The sequence below is a fragment of the Leptonotus elevatus genome, chromosome 7, assembly GCF_054856555.1.
Source record: "Leptonotus elevatus isolate MCC_2025b chromosome 7, RoL_Lele_1.0, whole genome shotgun sequence".
In the NCBI taxonomy this organism is placed as follows: Eukaryota; Metazoa; Chordata; class Actinopteri; order Syngnathiformes; family Syngnathidae; genus Leptonotus; species Leptonotus elevatus.
The window spans coordinates 1,690,190-1,713,586 of NC_141245.1; positions in this window are offsets into that span (position 1 = coordinate 1,690,190).

Here is a 23,397-nt window from a genome sequence, read left to right on the forward strand (position 1 = left end):
CAAAGATTGAGTCACATCTAAGGGCAGAATAATCCCTGTGACCAATCCTAGGACCTCGGGCAGTCGACCCTGGGGTCCTAAAAGAAGCTGACAACGCCATTTTTTCATTCGACAACATCATCTCGAGATGGCTTCAAAGTGGGAATGCATCTCCATCTGCTGCTTTATCACAACACTCTTTCTCATATTGATTTTTATGCCAATATGGTATCTCTGGAAGCCCCTCAGTACAACTTTGAACACTACCACAACACATCGTATTAAACGAAGTATTGATTCTCCACAAACTCCCTGGCACCCCATGGAAGGGGGACATCTCTTAACTATCAACATGTGATACACATATGCTTATTTCACTGAAAAAACTTTTAATGAATCAAATTGTTCTTTAATGCCACATCACTGCTAAACAACCTCCTCTCACTGCTAAAGGGATGTTTCATTGATGCGTGCTTCTGCTTCTTATTCTAATGATAATGTCCAATCTTCCCACACAACCCTTGCTTAACGTTGCGCCAGCCGTCTGCCACGATGAAGATCCCGCTGGAATTTTTCTCTGAAATGTTTATCTGTTTGTGTCGGACTTTTTTGAGTCCGAATAAGGGACTGTTGGACATTCCGCTGTTTCAATTTAATAATAACTGTTTTGATTTTAGTTATAACTGTTTAGATTTAGTCATAACTGTTTGAACTTACTCAGCAAAGTTTGATGAGTGAAATAATGTGACGGAGGGAGGGGGTTTAAGGGCAGAGCAAGGGGAGGGGGCTTGGGGGCAGCAAAGGAAGGGAAACAAGGGGAGGGGCTTTTTGGGATGCTGGAATTATAATAGCGATTGCGGGTGAGAGAAAAAGACACAGACACACGGGGAATCCATGGCGTTTGGTCATAACGTGTGATGTCCAGAAATTTCTGTAAAATAAATCCTTTGAAGGAACTGATTCACCGATCTCCAGTCTGATTTTACGAACACGCGGAAAACTTAAGGATTGTTTTCCATCACCCGTTAAAGTCGATATTTACATCAAAATACGTCGTACAGTTATTTAAAAAAAAAACATATTTGCGCGACCCGGAACCAATATTTCGTGTTTCCGCACGGACATTCATTGTTGATGAACGGCAGAGCGGAGCTAATTCAAATTTAAACACGGAAATGTGATGCGCCTGATAGCGAGCTGACCTGCTGATTGATGGACATCCGTTGCTAGAGGTAACAACAACACAACTTTAAATAACTTAAGAATGGCATGATTACTGTGGGAAATTAACGAAAAAGAAGGTGCTACGGACGAGGCACGGGCACCATAAAGTTGAAACGACGTAGGTCGCGTATGACGTAACTTGAGGACTGCTGACGGACTCCGACAGGCATTCACCAAAGCACTACTAAGTTGCTTCCTAGAGTTTGTGGTCTCTTTAGACTGAAAAGGGAGAAAATTATCATCACTAATTTGCTACATGTCTGATGCTTGTAATAAAACAATCCGCGTCAAAATCGCTAAAAAAATAAAAGGAGTTCTATTGGATTTATTGGAGGCCCTACGTGCGCCAGCAACAAGACAAGGCAGTATCTATTTATGTTAAGCATAGTCCTCCAAGTAGCATGCAGGCTAAGCCATCCAGCATTTGCGTGTAAGTTTTACACCACCGAAGTGTGCAATAACCAAACTAAATTCATCCAGTTGGCCACATTGCACTTAACAACATACGCAAGGGAGTTTGCAAATGCGGACGCTAGTGGACCTTAGAAACAAACTTACTTCGCAATATCATTAGCTAGATTAGCATTAGCTAGTAGCATTATCAAGTACGAAGCTACAATGAGCAAGTACTCATGACCACTGATGTTTCTACATTTGGGGCCAGGCCCACCAGATGGTGTTGTTGAGCACTATACAGGCTCATAATTGGTCTTCTTTATAGTTAATAATTTATCAAATGTTATTTTATCAAGAATAATAATATTCAAATAAATACCAATTAAGTTTGTAAGGTAATTTCGTTATATACATGTAAGTATAATACAAAGTCAAGTTCAATGGTCTAACTTTCTATACAGGACTGAAATAGGGCCGGCCCATGAGCTGAGTTAGGTCTTATGGCGTTCGCAAGCTGAGCCGTGATGTCATTTTCAGTCGATAGCAAGTGGCAAAATGAGCGCCCCCTGAAATGGATAAAAACTGTTGTATTTAGCTGTTTTATTCATATTACACAAACACAATATTGATCAGAATACGAAGTTTAGACAAGTGGGGCTACATAAAACATATTGTAAAGAACATTTTTGGGTTGACTTCCCCTTTAACTACCAGGGAATGGAAAATTAGCTAGTGAGCCACCTTTGGCCGCTTGACAAAGCAATGCAACAGTGCTTACTGTGTAATTACATGTTTAATTTACTTCACATTTCAAAAATTTTATGCAATGACAGAGGCAATATACAGTGATCCCTGTATGAGTGGCAGCCCAAACTAAAGGGGAGACTGCAATGAACCCATATGCACCCTGCAGGCTCAAATAGAATTCCAATGAACCTTTGAGTCAACAGGTCCAGAAATTCAGACAGCTCCACGATTAGAGGCTACAACCCGCTTTACACATCATGCCTCACATCGGCCCATCTGTTATTACCACTTCATTCTCTCAGGTTGACATGCTGCCAGGCTTAAAGAAGGGAAAATAAGCGGCAGAGAAAAGGGGTGTTGCCAAGTGAGGCCTGTGTGCCTTCACATTTGCAAGATGCAGTTCAGTAAAGGGTGACATGGGTGAGAAGGCGGAGCAGCAAAATAGCAGGTCTCTCAATTGACGAAAGCTGGACACTGTGTTTACATTGATCGCTGGGTTGGCCTTGATTTTCAATTCTGAGTCCAAATAGACAAGCAAACATGGATATTACAAGTGGTAACGTGTTTCTCATTCAGTTAGTAGCTCTTTTACTCTTTTGGTAAAGAAAGAAAGAATGTATCTTAAGTCAGGTTTCCATCCAATTGTTTCAAAATGTTAAGCAAATTTATTGAAAATGCGCTTAACGGACTTTCGGTCAGTATGCTGGACTCCATAAATAAAAAACTAGATGTCCTCTGCCTCATCCGCGAGGACGTTAAAGTATTAAAGGTAAGGTTGGAATTCGTCGGCCAGCAGGTAAGTGACCTCCAACGATATAATGCCAAGTTACGCTCTTCACTCGCGGCTGTTTCAACCGAGTTGGAAACGATTAAAAAGGAGAATAAAACGCTAAAATAAACTGTTTTGGATGTCCAATCCCGTAACATGCGGGATAATTTAATATTCTCAGGCATATCCGAGAATACCTCTGACAATCCACAGGTCGAGATAAAAAAAATTATGACGACGTCGTTAAAATTCAGGAGATGGTAAATAATATCTCTTTTCATCGGCTTGGAGTCCGTAGGGGCAACAAACCCCGTTCTATTATCGCTAAGTTTAAGCATTTTAAACAGAAATAATTTGTTAAAAGTAAAGGGAGCTTAAAGTGACCTCTTTAGGAATGAATGACCAATTCCCGAGAGAGATTAATGAGCGGCGAAAGGTACTGTTTCCTATAATGAGACAAAATAGGCAGGAGGGTAAACGGACTACGATAGTCGTTGATAAGCTATACATCGATGGCCAACTATTCCGGAACCCCAACTCCACTCCCTGGCTGTTCTAATTGGCATTGGTGGAACTAAACTTTGTTTGATTATTAGATGTATACATATACTGTATGTGTGGTTATAAAACCTAAAATATGAATACTCATTATGTTTAGGCTATATTATAAATATAATATTAATACATAACTATATCTAAAATATATTTAAACAAAAAATCTCGCTTAGGTTACCAGTTACTGATGTATTGTTATATGTTTAATCCCCCGCTAATTTCCTTCACTTTCACCTCCGTCCCCGTTTTTTCACTGTTATATTTACTTACACGTTACCTCATATTTTACACGAATTACATAAACCACCTAACCACTTTGATTCTATCCTATAACATGCCAATATTAACAAATAGCCTTTACAGATATATACACATGACTGAGTATATATTGTTTGTATGCATAAATTAGTTCTGGTTTCCTGGAATATTTGTGGCGCTCGCTCACATGCAAAAAGAATAAAACATTTAGACCATCTCTTGAAATTAAAAGCAGATATTTGCCTCCTACAAGAAACCCACCTACAAAAATCTGAAGAAAAAATACTTATTGATAAGAATTTTAGTCTAGCGTACTCTGCCCCTTTTAACAGTAGACAAAGAGGAATCTGTATACTCATACATAAGAATTTATTCTTTACTCTAAATAATACAATAACAGACCCAGAGGGCCGATACATTATTATTCAGGTGACTATATTTAATAAAATATATACATTTGGTAATTTATATGCCCCTAATAAGGATAATCCGGCCTTTTTCCATGAATTTTTCTCTCAGCTGTTTGAGTTAGCAGCGAACTCAACTATTATTATTGGAGGAGACTTTAACACAGTCTTAAATCCATTAATAGATTGTTCTAATAATACAACATGTATAAGGCGATTACAATCTACTAAAGTAATAGGGGAATATATGGATGATTTTGGCCTCGTCGACAGCTGGAGATTTAAATACCCAACTAAGAAGGAATTTACTTTCTTTTTCCGCTGTGCACTGGTCTTTTTCAAGAATTGATTTTGTTCTTACAAATAACTCTATTGCTGATAAAACTGTTACAAAAATACATCCTATTATTATTAGCGACCATGCACCAGTCTCCCTTACCCTACAAGTTGATTATACCTTTAAACCACCCCCGACATGGCGTTTTAACATCTCACTGCTAAACGATGCAGAGTTTGACAAAATTATAAGAAGAGAGTGGGCAGACTTTTGGGGAAAAAATGACTCTCCAGGCTTATCTCCATCTCTTCTCTGGGAAGCTGGGAAAGCGGAAATTAGAGGTAAAATTATATCATATTCATCTTATAAAAAGAAACAGGATAAAAAATTAGAAAAAGACTTGGAAGATAAAATTAAACAACTGACGGATGAGTACGCAATAAACCCAAATAACCAAATATGGACTGATTTACAAAATACAAAAATCGAATCTAAAAAGACAGAGTTTATAATACAACAATTAAGATCAGGTAAATTTCTTGCAAACCAACTTCAACGCAATCAGGAAAAATCTATTATAACGGCTATTAAAGGGACAACTGGTAAATGCACACAATCACCAGAAGAAATTAATGACATTTTTTATAACTATTATCGCAACCTATACTCAGAAACTAACAAGCCTAACCCTGAGCATATTGAGGCATTCTTCAGTAGCTTAAATATACCTCAGTTAACTACTGAATATATAGATATGTTAGATGCGCCACTTACTATAAACAAGCTGTACAGTGCTCTAGATAGTATGCCTAATGACAGAGCACCTGGCCCGGATAGATATCCGGCAAAAAAATTTAAGCACTTTTGGTTAACGCTTGCTCCACTATTCTATTTAATTCATTTAAACTTTACTCCACTTCTGGATAGCATTTATAGTGACTTGGAGTGCTGGAATAATCTTCCTATTTCTCTAATAGGACAAATAGCCACTATTAAAATGAAAGTTTTACCCAAAATAAACTATTTTTTCTCAATGATTCCATTTAAACCTACGACTAACTGGTTCCAGTTGTTGGACTCAGCCGTTACAAAATTTTACTGGAATAAAAAAAAAGCAAAGATTAGTCTATCTACTCTTCAGAAAAATAAATCCAAAGGAGGTCTAGAGGCACCACATTTTATGCACTACTATATAGCTAACCAGTTACAATATATTATTTTATGGGCACAACCCAACAGAGATACTAACTGTTGGCTGGAACTAGAACAGAAGGATTGTAATAACCTCAGACTTCTAGATTTACTCTTTATTACAACATCGATTAAGCGACATAACTGTTTTAAAAATCCAATGATTTCCGCCACCCTGACTGCCTGGTGGAAGGCACTAGAAATTACAAAAGCCCAAGTGGAGCCCTGCGGGCTTTCTCCCCTATGGCATAACCCCGACTTTCAACTTAACAACCAATTGTTTTATTTAGGTGTGTGGGAGCAGAAAGGAATTACACATCTCCACCATCTTTTCTCAGATAATATGTTTATATCATATACATCCTTGCTCCAAAAATACCAAGTAAAAAACGGAAGTGTTTTATATTATTTGCAAGTTAAAAGTTTGATAAAGAAACTAATTCCAACATTTCAGGGTACGCTCCAACCGCCTGTTTTAGCTAAAGATATTACCAAGCTTTCTCCGACAACAACAAAAAAACTCTCAAAAATATATAAGTTACTTTCATATACTGATAAAACGTCTTTACGCATCTCAAAATGGGAAACAGACTTGTCTATAGCTCCAGAATCTGACTTTTGGATTCAAGTTTGTGAAAACGTTTTTAAAATGACAAAACACACAAATTTACAACTTATCCAATATAAAATTATACATAGAACATACATTACTCAATATATGATGAAGAAAATGGGACTCTCAGACTCCGACATTTGTCTCCAGTGTTTACACAACACTACAGACACTTATTTTCATGCTTTATGGTTATGTACTCCGGTTATGTATTTCTGGACTAGTCTTAGAAAAACTTTCCGCTGTCTTGGACTGTAGGATACCGTTCTCTCCAAACTTGTGTTTGCTAGGTGACTTAACAACAACTGACTTACCACATAAACAATTTCAATCTACACTTGTAGACCTTACTATCGCAAAAAAAAACAATTCTTGTTAACTGGAAAAATAAACAAACTGAATATCGACCAATGGTCTAACCTCCTCATAAATCACATTTTAATGGAAAAAATATCTGCCTCAAATAAAAATCAAATATCAAAATTTAAAGAAACATGGTCTACGTATATAGAATTTTTTAACCTAAACCTGGTTACTTAATTCTGCCTGTTAGCGAGAGCCACTGCAGCGTGATAACTTACATTGATGTTTCTGTATTTGGCAATTTGTAACTAATGGTTGTGTTTTTATAGTCAGGAATCCAGCTGCTGCCAACAGGATCGAGCAGATTCGCCTCCGATGGGCACCAAGGGTTAATATTCGGATTCACTGCATGCCAGTGGGTTAATTCTATAGGTGCTGTCCCCCCCTGGCTGGGCGTGGGCGGGTCTGCCCCTCTGTTGGCTGCTGGGTGGCGGCTGCGTCTTGGCCGTTCCCTAGGTTTCTTGGGGGGTGCTGCGTTGCGGGGCTCTCCCTGGTGTCCGGGGCGGCGCCGATCCGGGGCGGCGCCGATCCGGCGCGGTCCGTCGCTCTGGGCCCGGCGACGCGGGGGGGCTGGGTTGGGGTGGATGGCGGGGGTGGATGGGGGGCGGGGGGGTCGTGGGGGGAGCGGGGGCTGTGGACCGGTGGGGTGTCTGGCGGGCCTGCAGTGCCCCGTCCTGCTGTGTTGGGGGCGCGGGCTGTGTTGGGGTGGGGGGCGCTCCTGCTCCTGGGTTTGCTCTCCGGCCGGTGGCCCTGACGGGGCCCGGGGGTCGTCCTTTGGCGCTGCCGCGGCCTGGGGGGCCCTGAGGTGTTGCGCTTGCTCTGTCCTGGCAGGGGTCGACGGCTCCCCTCTTTGGTGGAGATTTTCATGCATGCCAGATCCACCACACCAGCATCTATCGAAACTCAGACACAATCTCTGCTTCCTCCTCAGGTCATTGAATCGGTGGAGGCTGGTGTCTGTGGATCTCACTCTGCTTCGTTTGTCCTTCCTTCGTTTCCTCAGTCTCTCCTTTGGTCTCTTGAGGTCTCCCTGATTTTTTGGATTTGTTGGAATTTAGATGTTTCTGGGGTTGGTGATGAATTCTGGTTGGTGGCCCGGCGGGTGGTGTCTAGCCGGTGCTGTATTTCACTTTCCTTTGTTTTCTTTGGTCCCCTCGGGTCTCCTGACGGTGGTGTTCGGTTTAGGTGAACGGTATGGGATTTTTTCTAATAGGTGTTTGGTGAGCTAACGAATACACACACACTCGCACGCACGCACGCACGCACGTACATACAAATACTCACCCACATACAAGAAACAAAAAAAGAGCAATGATGATGACATTACCGAATGAACAATACTCAGCTCTTTTAGAAAAAATAAATAAAAAAATAATAATAAAAAATGGTGACCGGTTGCAAGCAGCTCACGCTTGAGCATTTTTTTCAAAGACGAAAATCATCGACCAATGCTAAAGAGCAAATTGATGACGACGATGATAATGATGGTGACTCCGAGGTTGACGCCGAAGTTGGAAGTGTTGACGCGGCGGCTATGATCACGTCGTAAAGCCTCACCGGCTAGCGATGCTAACGGCGGAAAACGAGCACTTCTGCACAGGCGGACGTTCAATCGGACGATGAAGAGTAGTCGAAAAGCATCGACCAATGCTAAAGAGCACATTGGTGACGACGATGATGATGATGGTGACTCAGAAGTTGACGCCGAAGTTGGAAGCGTTGACGCGGCGGCTATAACCACGTCATAAAGCCTCACTGGCTAGCGATGCTAACGCCGGAAAACGCAGAGCACAACCAAGCACTTCTGCACAGGCGGACATTCAATCGGACGTTGAAGAGTACCCCAAGTCCAATGCATATTCATCGGAGGAGTGGGTACAGTCTGATCACGGAGAAGACACTGGTTCTGGACTACGATGCCACCATGAATGGAGTGGATAAGATGGATCAGAACATCTACCACCCGGTATAGAAACTGAAGGACATGAGGAAGCCAGACGTAACACCACCATAACGTAACCGTATCATGATCCTGATAGTAGACTTGATGGCAACATGGCCAAACACACATACATTATATACTTGCTATTCCCCGGAAAAAAAGGCCGGTAAGAAAGTGTAGCGTCTGCACGCGAAGGGGCAATCGCAGTGAAACTAATCTGTTGTGCAAATCCTGCTGCGTCTCCTTGCACGCAGGGGAGTGTTACACAAAAAGAAAAACTGGAGTTGAAACATCCACATAATTGTAAATAGTACCACAGTTGCACACATTTGTAAATAGTTTGCCAAATTGTTGTGTCAAATTGTTACACTGTTGAATGTAAATAAACGTATTTTGCTATCAAAAAACACTTTTTCATTGTTGGTGGTAGTGTTTTACATAAGTAAAGCACTGTTTCGATGTTTGTGAAATCATTAATGGGAAAAAAAAAGGTGTCAAATTCACTAGAGTGCATGAAATAATATCGTTTCACTAAAAGCTTGATTTGTCCGTATTTTGGTCCAAAACAGAGCATTTGGATGAAACTAACCATTTTCTATTGTTGATTACTGAAAAACGGAATAAGGTAGAAACAAACTTTTTTTTATGATGAAAGATGAGAGTTCAATCTTTCATTTGGTAGCATGTGTGTTTCCATAGTCCAAACACAAAATGTTCTGTGGACCTTGAAAGATCAGTCAAAATGCTTAAATCGGCTGGCACCCACAGCATCCCTTTTCTGAAAACGTCTGGCAGTCAAAGAGTTAACAGACACAACAAACCTCTGCTGCTTTGGTGTCTGCCACTATGTATTTGGCGATGTTGTGACCGGGATCAAATGTAGGGATGTCTCAGCTGGGTTCAAGCATGTATGTTTTACGCGAAAAATGTCATCGAAGACACCTATATGAGTTCTCGACATTTCGTCGGTGGAAATGGGCCAGCAGCTGAAAACCCAGAACCAATCGATTGCTTTCTCAGCATTAGCCTTGCTCGCTAACTGCTACTGTTAGAGTAGAGAATATTTGTATTGTACTCTTTGCGTGTTCAATTAACTGAATGGTGAGATTCTGGTGAAGAAGTCCCTTTGCAAAGGTAATTAGTCAGAAGCTTCTGATCACACAATTGAAGTCACCCAAGCAGTGTTCTGTTCAAAAGTGTGCTCCTCCTTCAGCCCACAGTACATTTATTTGCAACTCAGTGAATACAAGAAAATCCCCCTTCTCCTCCCATCAGCAAGTTCAGCAAGTTCCCATAGGTATAAATCAGATTAGAGAAAAACAATAATACATCAGCCTGTCCCTCCCCTCTTCCGACTGAGACCGGTACCAGGCTATACTCCCTTGTAGATAATAGTGGAAGAGAAACCCGTTGCCCTTTTCTTCTCAGGCGAAAGAGACAGATAAGAATACAATAGACAATTCTATTCATTGAGCTACACAGCTATAACTAAATCCAAAACGGCTAAAATATAAATTGAAACTGAAAAACAATGTTAATAATTCAACATTCCCTCATTTGAGCTCATGAGAGTTCAACACATTAAAACATTTTTTTCAATGGTTGTGTGGTGGAAATAATTATCATTAAAACATCCCTTTAGCAGGAGAGGAGGTAGTTTAGCAATCATATGACATTAAAAAAAAAATTGATACATTTAAAAGATTTTTAGTGGAATAAGCATAACATATGTGAGGCTTAACATAAAATGTTGTTCATTAAAAAGTGTCGCAATGTATCGGCAGACGAATATGTGTTCTTTGAAGCCATCTCGTGATGAAGTTCTTTGTTGAATGAGAAGATGACGTTGTCAGCTTTTTGCAGAACCCCAGAATAGATTGCCTGCAAATGTGATTCTTGTGATGATTGCCCAGGAAAAGGCACTTGACTTGATCCGTTGAATGATGTCAGAACGATGTCCAAACGGCCGCTCCAGAACCGAACACTGGGTCAGCTGACGTGGCTCCCAGGTCGGAGGTGATAAGATTGATGATCATCAGTTGATGAGATAGCCGGCAGCCTTGTAGACCAGTTGTGGAATTTCGTCTCTCCTTTCCGTCATCAACCTGAGAGCGGAATATGTTTAGTCTTCTCATAAACCCACATAAATTTTATTTGGAGGAAAAACCCTGATAGTTTTTGTTAGTTGGGATTAGTAAATGTTATTTGGTTAAGATCCGTAGGTCCTGTGCTGTTGGAACAGGAAAATATCTATTTTTGTGACATTAAAATAGAGCCCAGCCTTTGATTGAGTTGAATGACATTCGCTCATTCATTAATATAAGACAGAGCCTGTAAATATTTATTTTTTCAAATAGGTTTTGTTCAATAATAGGTAATTTTTTTACCATGACTAAATTTGTTCTAAATTTGCATAACTGTGCCTTTCACCATCCTGAAAGGAATCACATATATTCATATTATATATACTCTTTTGCAAACACTGGGCTCCAAACATTACATTTTTCTAAAATAAAAGATATAATATAATATAATTACCTTCATCCGGCGAATATGCATTATTGTCCTTGCTTGCTTCAGACTTACTTTGCTCCGCTCGATTTCCTCTGGTAGATTTCTTCATATTCAAACTGTGGATTATCACTTCAAAACCTTTTCATTTTTTAATCTACTAATTCGTCTACATTGGTTAATTTCTTAAACATAAACTCCCTCATTTTGACAAAGATCCACTGATTTTTTCAAACACGTCAAGATAAAGGGAGGATAAAATAGAGACCTCATAACTCAAAAGATGTCGTAAATAACACAACCCTCTAAATCAGGCTATGAGGTAAACGAAAGAGCTACAAAACACTACAATAAAAATGAGCACAAGCAGATACAATTTAAGACACTAATATATGATGACTTTGGGGCCATAAAAAATAGAGGTAACCATATTAATCTAATTAAGGATACGAATTACACAAAACTTACAAATATCTACCATTTCCATTAGATTTAATCAAACTAAAAATTATCTTCAAACTGCTAATCAACTTCACCTCTTTTACATATTAGTGGGGCTCATAAAGAACACAGCACACAAAATATTTCTGGGATTCATAAATCACAGTGCTGCGAAAAAAAAAATAATTTAAATCTAAAATTAACCATCAAACTCGCTATTATTTATTAAATAGCATCAACTCAATACGATAAGATGCATGGTTCAATATTATGTATATAAAACATATACTTAGATAATATATATATTAATAATATATACCACTGTGAAAACTTCTTAGTTAGTCTTTTACTTATTACCACTCATTTTAATTCTATTATTTTTCTATATTGTAGCTGCAGCTGGACGAAGTCCAGAAAAAAGTCCCTCACGGGAAAAATAAAAGTATATCGTATCATATCATATTAATAAAATTCCCATTGTACCAATTCAGAAACTGCTTCTCCCAAAAATATAGGCAAAAATTTAGTAGGCTATAGATTGAAATAAATTTTCTCAATCCCTCATTTCAAATTCACATATGTCGTTTTCAATTTCCTGAAATACCTTGCTATAGATCACAGTTCCCCACTCAACACATTAAAAATGCCTTGCATATACCGTGCAGCATTTCACTGATTGAAGGGTCGCATCCTAGTCAGACCACCAGCTTTCAAAAGTCAATGTTCAGGGCGGGGCTGTGTCAGACAAAGTTCAGGCATCAGCGATGAGAGGAGACATCTCTGTAATGAGGCTTGTACACAGTCACTGGGCATTGCGGAAGTTGAGCACCATGTTTTTTGTAGGCACAGGAGGAGAAGACTGTGCTCTGCGGCTTTTGACCTTTGATCTCTGCCACGTCCATTCAGACGCCGTCTGCAATGTGGACCCGATGACACATTTTCGGTCCTTCCAGGCGCTCACCTCGACCAACGAATGCACCCGGCTGATCCAATGCACTACAATGCCAGACTGAGGAAATGGGATCATAGCAAGACAGTTCACTTCCTGCTTTCTCAAAAATGTTTCGTAAAAAACAGCTTTTTTTTTTTTTTAAATACCCTTCAAAATAGCTACTAGCAATACTTGCAAATACAACGTATCAGCAGCTGGGGCGCATCCCGTTCGCAGTTTGTAATCAGTGAAGGCCATCAAACCCTCATCTGCTTTGGAACTTAAGCATCAGTTTCTGAAATGACACACTCAGAGAAAAAACAAATATTAAAAATCATTATCATTATGTCGACTTCAAAAACATTTATAACTTCTTATTCAACTATCTTACTTCTAGCCACAGCTGTACAGATGTAGGCATAATCATGTCAACTCAATACAGCTCAACACAAAATACTATTGTTCTATCATTATCCTTTATTAATTTGCCCCGAAAAGGGAAAGTTAACAAATTAACCATCTTCATCAATTATTATAGTGTAAAAGACTATCAATTCAGTCACTAAAAAAAAATAAAAAAATAAAAAAATAAAACACTAATTTAATATTCTTCTACAAAAACTCAACAATAACTTTCAAATACTATTACTTATTTTTTATTGTTTATCATTCCTCTCTTACCTAGAAAAGAGAAAAAGTCCCATTACGAGGACACATTATGCTCTAACCCACAGCCCCCTCCTTTTCTTCTAACCTAGAAACAGGGGGGGGGGGGGGGGATCTTAACATTATACATCGCAAAACCTATTTTACCACATTCCCATTCGAAAAACAAATGCCACTATCACACCAGTCTCATCTCACACAAAAACAACACCAAACTTAGTTAAAGATATTGAAGAAAAACAAACAAAATTACCATACGCACATTTCTCACTCACAATCCCAATAATAGCCCCCACCTTTTAGAAGCTAGGTCACACACTCAAATTCATACGCTCACACTCTTTAGTCATTATAAAATAATAAACGGTTTAATTCTATCAATTCGTTGTCTACAAATCTTATGGCATTTAAACCGCAGTTTTGTACGGTGATTTCAGTAAACGGGTTAACTTATTTCAGAGGGGAAGTTACTTTAGCACCAAAATCAGACACTATATCATCACCAGCATCCATCAAAGAAAATACAAAAGTCCCTCGTACCATTTTGTCCAGCGACGGCTTTTCATACAATCGATCCATAGTTTGTTTTTTCATTTTTCATCGACGTTTTTTTATTTTCCGCATGGCTGCGACTCACAAGTCCCGACTATGAACCGGAAGCGCATTCAGGTCAAACCATTCTGTATCGCCCTCCATTTTTGTAGTTTTATTTTTTACTTCCGGTTTATATTCTACGCAGGTAGTATTAATATCTATCAATACAGTGACGTCTCACTTTTAGTATAATAGTTCAATAGGTTAACACATATGGCCACACAATAGGCACACATAAGAATCACGTGACCTCTCGTTTATACACAGCGGTTATCCAATCCCGCTGAGCTAAACTGTCCTCCATATATTGCAAAATTTTTGCAAGGCGCTCATTTTCAAAATAACTCGTCACGCGCTATCGAATTAAACCGTAGAACAAAAGGAATTCATACGGTAATCCTGACCTCAAAACTACAAAAGTAGGAGCGCCAAAAAATAAAAACAAATCACGTAATCTCTCGATTGCAAATACAGTGACACAAAATCCAATTATCGCTGTAATCAACCTGGACCCCTCAATACTGTTCAATTTCAAACAGGCGCTTTTTCAAAAAACATATTACGTGTAAATGGACGTTCTCAATAAGAGTCATGAGCAAATATCGATATTAGTCCCCAATCGGCCAAACTGCTAAAAAAGCAGAGCGCATACCATAATCTTCGCGATCCTTAGTGGAAGAAAGACTTCTCACGTCATCCGGCAACCCTTTTATTCAATATATATTATGGTCTAAGGATTCTTCGTAGCGAGACGAAAACAAAACAAAACAACAACAAAAATCACTACTTCATCCTGCACAAAAAAGCTTTCTCTAGGTGTGTACTTACGTCACTTTCAAAATACACTACCCCACGACGTGTCCAGATCAATATCGTAGGAATTATCCCAACTCTCAATAGAACGACATCAAACTACAACTTGTTCACACAGATCTCATTTAAAATTTTAGACAATTTAGAAGACGAAAAACCGGCTATAGCGCCTCCAAACAGACAGAATTTCTCTACGTGGATAAAAATCTCCACTTACCGGAATTAATATGGCGCCAGAAATTCCGCCCGTCCGGGAACGCCGCAGCTTTGTTAAATCGTCAAAATACCACCATCCGTTAGAATTCAGCGTCGGAGGTCACCATTCGTTATAATTCAGCGTCGGGGATCACCATTCGTTATAATTCAGCGTCGGGGATCACCATTTGTTAAAGTAGAGAATATTTGTATTGTAATCTTTGCGTGTTCAATTAACTGAATGGTGAGATTCTGGTGAAGAAGTCCCTTTGCAAAGGTAATTAGTCAGAAGCTTCTGATCACACAATTGAAGTCACCCAAGCAGTGTTCTGTTCAAAAGTGTGCTCCTCCTTCAGCCCACAGTACATTTATTTGCAACTCAGTGAATACAAGAAAATCCCCCTTCTCCTCCCATCAGCAAGTTCAACAAGTTCCCATAGGTATAAATCAGATTAGAGAAAAACAATAATACATCAGCCTGTCCCTCCCCTCTTCCGACTGAGACCGGTACCAGGCTATACTCCCTTGTAGATAATAGTGGAAGAGAAACCCGTTGCCCTTTTCTTCTCAGGCGAAAGAGACAGATAAGAATACAATAGACAATTCTATTCATTGAGCTACACAGCTATAACTAAATCCAAAACGGCTAAAATATAAATTGAAACTGAAAAACAATGTTAATAATTCAACACTACGTATCTATCAGTGCTATAGAACCCTATGTCTAGAACAACAAGCTAGTTGATTAGTGTCACTAAGATGTGAGCTGTCACTGTGACACCACACCACTTTAACAAAGTAACTAGACATAAGTAACAACCCAAAGGTAGGCTTAAAATTTTCAAATAAAATCGTGACTTTAATGTGTTTCGTTTTCGTGAAAATTAGCGACCAACACGATATTAGCAGTCATCTAGACCGCACCGGAGTGGCAGCAACAATAATACAATAAATCTTACCTTTCTACAAAAACTGCTTTCTTTCCGCCCACTTTGAGGTCTCCGCATGTCAACCACCGTTTAAGCTGTTCCAAAGTGTGTTTGTCGATTGAACCATGTTGAAATTTCACACCTGGGACGCCGTTCTCTTCCAAAATGATGTATCCTGTTATTTTGTCCAACTCATGCATATTAATGAGGAAAACGTGATGTCATTTGAGATAAATCCTTCTGACTTTTAGCAAAGCACACCCAAACCACGCCCCCAACTGATCAAGGTCTATTCCTAATTTAACATATGCCTCCTCTGTATGATTAGAAAATACAACAAAAAAAACATTACTCTTTTGAAGTCTTAATTGACAAAAATGATTATTACACAATGTTGTAAGTGCTAAGTGAGGTACGTAAACCTGTGGGTGCAGTGCACTCCGCCTCCCATTTGCTGCACTACGAAAACCGGACAATTTCATTAATTAATAACAACCCGTTCGGGCGCCCGGAAAGGATGCAATAAAGTGGACATCTCCCTGGAAAACAGTAGGGATGTAACGAAATCCAAACATCACGATACAATATTATCACGATATAAAGTAGCATCTGCAGTGATGCGGACTCTGTATCGGTCCGTTGTGGTGAAGAAGGAGCTGAGTCGAAAAGCGAAGCTCTCAATTTACCGGTCAAGCTACGTTCCTACCCTCACCTATGGTCACGAGCTGTGGGTTGTGACCAAAAGAACAAGATCCCGGATACGAGCAGCCGAAATGAGTTTCCTCCGCAGGGTGTCCGGGCTCTCCCTTAGAGATAGGGCGAGAAGCTTGGTCATCCGGGAAGGACTCGGAGTAGAACCGCTGCTTCTCCACGTTGAGAGGAGCCAGTTGAGGTGGCTCAGGCATCTGGTTCGGATGCCTCCTGGACGCCTCCCTGGAGAGGTGTTACAGGCATGTCCTACCGGCGGGAGGCCCCGGTGACGACCCAAGACACTCTGGGCTGGCTTGGGAAGGCCTTGGGATCCCTCTGGAGGAGCTGGTTGAAGTGGCTGGGGAGAGGGAAGTCTGGGCTTCCCTGCTAAAGCTGCTGCCCCCGCGGCCCGAGCTCGGATAAGCGGTAGAAGTTTCAGGGATGGATGGAAGCTCACAATATGATTATTATCACAATATTGTGGGGAGGTTAGCGATATTAAAAAAAAAAAGTTACAATATTATAAAAATATATATACATCACAGCAATGCATATAAACAACCTACAATCACTAATAACACTTAATATTGAGGCACTTACTTGCTAATTCACGCACACATTGTGTTCCTCCACATATTGACTCGGTTCACAAGCATATTAGGGGAATGTAATATGACCAGTAGTGTGGATTTTAAACATACAAGAGCCAAAACATCCCTTATGAAAATTAAACTGCACTAAAAAAACTAGCCACCAGAGGGTGCTAGAACTGCATAAATGGAAATCAACCTGACTTTTTTAACAGATGTGCTGCTTTTAATATTGTGACATGACGACGACGATATTATAATAGTTTTAATATCCCAATGTCACGATATTGCCGTTATCGTTACATCCGTAGAAAACAGCCTAATTCCTCACAAAATCAAGCTAGCAATAGCAATACCGAACACCATGTAAAGTGAAACAGCCAGTTAATCGAAGCTTGAAGCTGAAGATCCGGTAGCTAAGGCTTTGGTCTTCCTTCCTTCCAAAGATGATATTTTTTTCTCAAAAGAAAGGCGTGAAAATAGTTTTCTGTGCTCTAAGTGTGTTTTGAATTCACAAATGCACTGCAAACGTACATTCGCATACAGCATACAGCAATGTAAAAAGGCTGCGTAGCGATCTGCCTATTTGCATAAAATACTTTTATACTGGGAAACTGACTATGCATGCGCAAACTCACATCGCTAATCAGAAAGGGCTGGTTAAGGCATCGGAGCCGTGCGCTTCAGCATTAGAATTTTGCAGCATTTTTGCCTGATGGCCAGAAGAAGTCATGAGTCCTTTTTAATTGAGCTATCAAAATCACCAAATGTTGTCATTTTCAAACCTACATAGGCAGTGTAGGCTATCTGAAATGCAAAAAGATTTTAAATAAATAGAAGATTTAAATAAATAGAAGAAGTGAAGTCAACGCAGTGCCTACCTTGTCTGCCCTGACGGTACATCACTGCTCGGAACACCTTACGAGGGAGGTGTCCAGGATGCATCCTGGTCAGATGCCCAAGCGACCTCAACTGGTTCCTGTCAAAGTGCAGGAGCAGTGGCTCTTTAAAAGTCACAAATAAATGCAAATTAAACATCAATATAATGTAAATTAAGCAAATTCAATGCAAGTTTGCGTTCCCCACCCTATGAGGGTATGCCCCAAAAATCCCCAGCGGACGTAACATCAAAGTTTTGCCCAAAGAGCCCAAGGGTGCCGGTTTGAAAAAAATGAAACAAACATTAAAAAAAACATAATTTGACTTAACTTGAAGCCTTAAAGATTGGAATGGGTGCACAGCTGTTCATAAACTGGGCTGGCCGCAGGGCTGTCCATATCGCCTGTCTGAATTGTCGGGACGCCACTTATTTCAGTGTCGTCTTCTGTCTTTTCAAGGAACTACTTAAAATTTACCGGTGCTTAAAAACAAATCAGTATTAGTATGATAGCTCTGTTACATGATTTGCAATATTTATATAATATTTTATTACTGCAATTCTGAATCGTTATACACTGAGGTGGAAGTGGAAAAAGATGATGGCACAATGGAACACTAGACTTAATTTACTATTCTATAAATTTAAGATCAGTTATGTTTCATAATGACAGCAACATGGTCAACCAATGGAGGAAGAAGTGTGGACTGTGAGGGTTGGAGATGCTGTTGGTAGAGTGGGGAACAAACCCAAAGGGTGAAAGAGAAAAAATCAATACAACAAGCACATTTTCCTTGGCAAGGAAAAAGAAAGGGGATGTATTGCAGGGGAATGATGATTTATGTCTGTGTTGGAGGGGCTGTCAGGTTGGGTTGGGGACGAAGGTGTGCACCAATAGTGATTAATGCCCCCACACAGCCCCCCCACCCCATTTCAACCCAGCGGACGCTCTTTCAGTATATCCCCATATTCCATCACCTCTCTCTTCTCTATACAGTAGAACTTTTCACCTTAAAAAATCTGTGTGTGTTTGCTTTTGTCTAAATAATCCATCCTGCCTCACAGTTATGGCATACTTTTAAGTTTGAAAATTTTTGCTATTCCCATCACAGTAGTTGCTTGTCGTAGTGTCCTGCCCCTTTAAGTTCCCAAGTAGATTAGAAAATAAACGTGCCCATAGCTAGAACTTGATTGCGTACTGTGTGTGTCTAAATAATTTATAGGAACCTCTTAGCTAAAAATGGACTCATAAACTATTTAAATGTAGCATCCTTCACTGTAACGACTGATTTACCGAGGTTTCTCATCTGTTATCTTGATAAAACTATTTTAAAAAACAATGTGGTGTTCTGAGAAAGGTGAGTCGAGTTAAATTGAAATATTAAATTAAATATTAAATATGTTATTCAACTTTTCACCATACTAAAATAGTTATAAAATGTGTAAAAGACATGTCTGTGACCTGCATTCGTCAAAACTGACATTGGATCTAATATGTTTGCTGTCCCTAAATCAGCAAAAAAAAACGCTCTGTTCAAAACAGACTGTTTTAGGGGCGTGTCACTTTTATGTAAATAGCAGAACCTGGCCACGCCTAGGCCATACCCTTCTCTCTCGAAGGGGCTCGGCCATAGGGAGCAGACTTACCAATTTGAGCCAGACAGACATGTGTTTTACACATTTGAGAACTATTTTAACATAAACATCATTCAAATCAATTTGCGATTGTGATTGGTTAGTTAAGATCCAATCATGAACCAGAAGTGTTGACATCATCCAAATTATGCATCTATTGGTTTAGATACGCGAATATGTCATGTCCACTTGGACCATCTACTGGTCTGAAGGTTTACCATAAGAAAAGGTAGCATAACGTTACTACAGAGACTATGTTGTAGCGTTAGTATGCGATTGTTTAGACAGTGGTTATTTTTGTATTAACCGGCAACTCTCCTGGTAGCGTTATTTTGCCGTGAATATCTCTGATTTGCCGTGAATGCTTGTAGACATTTACAAGCGGTTATGAATAACACAAATTTGCACATTTAGCCACTGCGCGATCGCAATGTGCAAGCCGTCTCGTCAAGACCACTTAGCGGCCGGTTAGCATAACAAAGTAACGTCAACTAGGTGGCGAGTTGACAGTCATGGTAAAATAACCAACGTTGATTGTATCTTGGCAAACCAATACGCGGCCGCTTCAGTATTATCCAACCACCGTCTGCTTTATCATATCTGACCTCTTGTAACCAAACAACCTCCACACGACAAATGTAGCTCCCACTTTAGTCACTAAATATATTTCAAATAAAATGTTAAACTTACATCTTTCACGTTTGCAGTCGTGTCACACACTGCTGTGACCGATCCATTATGTTTGCAAATCCAGCTATGAACAGGCTTTTCATTAACATAACAGTCCTTCGGGAAATGCTGTCTGTACACGTCCTTCAAAAATAAAATTAATCCACTGTCTTCTCAAAGATTCGGACGAAGGAAGCAACCACTTCTGACCGTTGTTTCTCCATTGTTCTCCACGGAGCGAGCGTATGAGCAGCCAGCTTTTCGAATTTCTGTGGGCGTGACAAACCTTCACCAGAGACGGTGCCACTAACCCGAGAGGGCGGGGTCTAGTTCACTTTTGTGTCTTGTTGACGTCACCAAGTCACGGAAATTTAATCTGCACGCACACATTTTAGAAAGGATGAGAAAGCTAAAGAAGTTGCGGACGGACTTTTTTCATACCTGGTTGGATTGTAGGCAGGTTGGGGATGCATATTATTGATAGAAAACCCTACTAAAGTGCATTGGGACCTGTAACTCTAGGGAAAAGTAATTGAAAATCTGTTTTTATCTGTGATCTGTGTCTGCCCTTCCAATTGAGTGAAACCACACAATGAAAACAAACAGTGAATAACATTTATATGAAAATATTTTGGGGGGGTATAATTATAATAACAGGTGGTTTTTCTTGGTCTTCTGTTTTGGATTTTCTCATGGAATTAGTATGGGTTTAAAAGACACTACATCATATCCTCACTAGTAACAGTATCACATGTGTCCTAGTAGCTATACCAGGCTTCCCAAATCCTGGTCCTCGAGGGTCGGAGTCCTGCAGGTTTTTGATTTTTCCGTCCTCCAATGCACCTAATTCTAATTATCAGGATCATTATCAGGTTTTTGCAGAGCTTGCTGAAGAGTTGATCATAGGAGTCTGGTGTGTTGGAGTACGGAAACATCTAAAACCTGCAGGACTCTGGCCCTCGATGACCAGGATTGGGGAAGCTTGAGCTATACTGTATATCTACAATTACTACTTGTTATTTTGAGGAGGGATACGCAAGTGTGTCATTGAATGAATCATATTTGTTTAACAAGTATATATAATCTTTTTACAGGGAAATATTGAAATTCCAATATACACAATAGACATACATGATGAACATTACCTTCATTATTTCAGTGAAAAATGTATTGTAAAATTATGCGGCACACACACTGTTAATTACATGTATGTTATATGCTTCGCTCATGTTGACATTCTGATGTGCTCATTCATTCCTGCTGTTGTCATTAAAAGGCTGAAATATAAATATAAGGCTCATCAAAAATGTTTAAACCATAGGTTGTTACAGAACATTTCAATAGCATTTTGACTGTTGAAAACTTGTTACGTGAAAGTGCAGTAAACTCAGATGTATCATTTCTTCTCATTACACATTTTTCATTCTTCAACTAATTGACATGTACCTGTCCATTAGAAACTTAAAAATTAAACCAATTACTTAATTTTATCCCAATTCAAAATGGGGAATCTCCTGACACAGATTCCCTTAATTCAATGACATTTGTTCAAGACTAACATTGAAGTGCACCACCGGCTATCCTCTCATCTGTGAATTATGTGCATTTACCTTCATGGCTCAGTTTGTTTGTTGCGACCCGCCACAGGGATGTGCAGCATTAGCACTTTTGTCTTATTACAAGGGCATATGCTGTTCAAATGCACGATGAAGTATGACATTTACAGCACATAATTGCTTAGGCAGCCACCACATCTGTTGTGCACAAATTCAGGAACCACACCATCACCTGGGAGGTGAAGCCAATCTAAAACAGCAGTACTGAAAGTTCTCCTTGTCAATTAATTCTTGATTCTGGTGAGAGTAATCTCAGACGGTGCTGTGTAAATTGGCAAACCAAGACAGATTAGAACACAGAAATAGAACTTCAGGTGAGATTATTTTTTGGGCCATCACACTACCTTTGGGAGTCAGCCGTGCCTAAGTAGTTATGATTGTCACCTGCCACTGTGGGAACTTTGAGGCCGCGTCCACACAAAAGCCAGTTTCAATATATCCTCACAAGTTTCTTACCGTTGAGGCCGTTCGTCCACACGATGGCTCGGTTTCGGAGCTTGAAACCGATCACTTTTGAAACCTGAAATCATGCTTTGAATGACAAGTCCATAGTATGACATTATCACAAACAAAAAAAGAAGTATACAAGGGTATTGTATGGATTTGTGTCAATAATGAAACCTTTTTTCTTTTATATATTTGGATCTTGTGTTGTTTTCACAAGTCTTGGGACTTACTGAGCTAACCTAGGACCTCGGGGATTGTATTTCGTGCCATGTCATGTGAAAATGTGTGTTAAGACAAAAATAAATAAAAACTTGAATGTTTGCATCCTTGAATTTTGAGAAAAGAAAGTCTTTGAATCCTTGAAATATCAACTTTATATATAACTTGAAAGGACAGTGACAACATAAAACAATAAGAAAGTTAAATGAGAATAGAATAAACAAAAATAATAGCCACTGAAAAACAGTAAAAACAAATACTGACTGTTCCTGTGCGTCTTGGCAGTGTGGTGCCGTGCTTCCATGGCGTACACACTTAGAGTACAGAAAGTTGCAATTTAATTCTATTAAAATAACTCGTTATTCACACATTGTGAAGAATTTGTGCCTTTGCGTACTATTATCTTACCTGTGGGTATACGTTCCCACAGCATTTGTGTGTGAAAATTCGTTATTTGAAGGAAAAACGATACTAACTTCCGGTTAGCATTTGAATGGGATCCTCCCTTTGCTTTTAGCATTAGCGTTAGGCTAGCGATGTTTTAAAAACAAAGCAGGTTTTGTATTTAAATATACAGTGGATGTAATTCTTAACGTCGTGTGTTTAGTTTTACAGTTAACTACAACTGAGGTGTCATTAAACATCTTAAAGGATGCTTAGGGACAACAGAATAACCAGAATAATATTGACCTTTTGCACGTGATGTCACATCCCTCATGGGAAAGCCACAGTGTGTAATGTTTAGCACCATCTAGTGGTGAACTAATAACCTATTGAATTTAAAAACCCACTATTGATTTCAATAATATGCAAATAAATGTTCTATCACATCAATGTACAATTTTTTTTATAT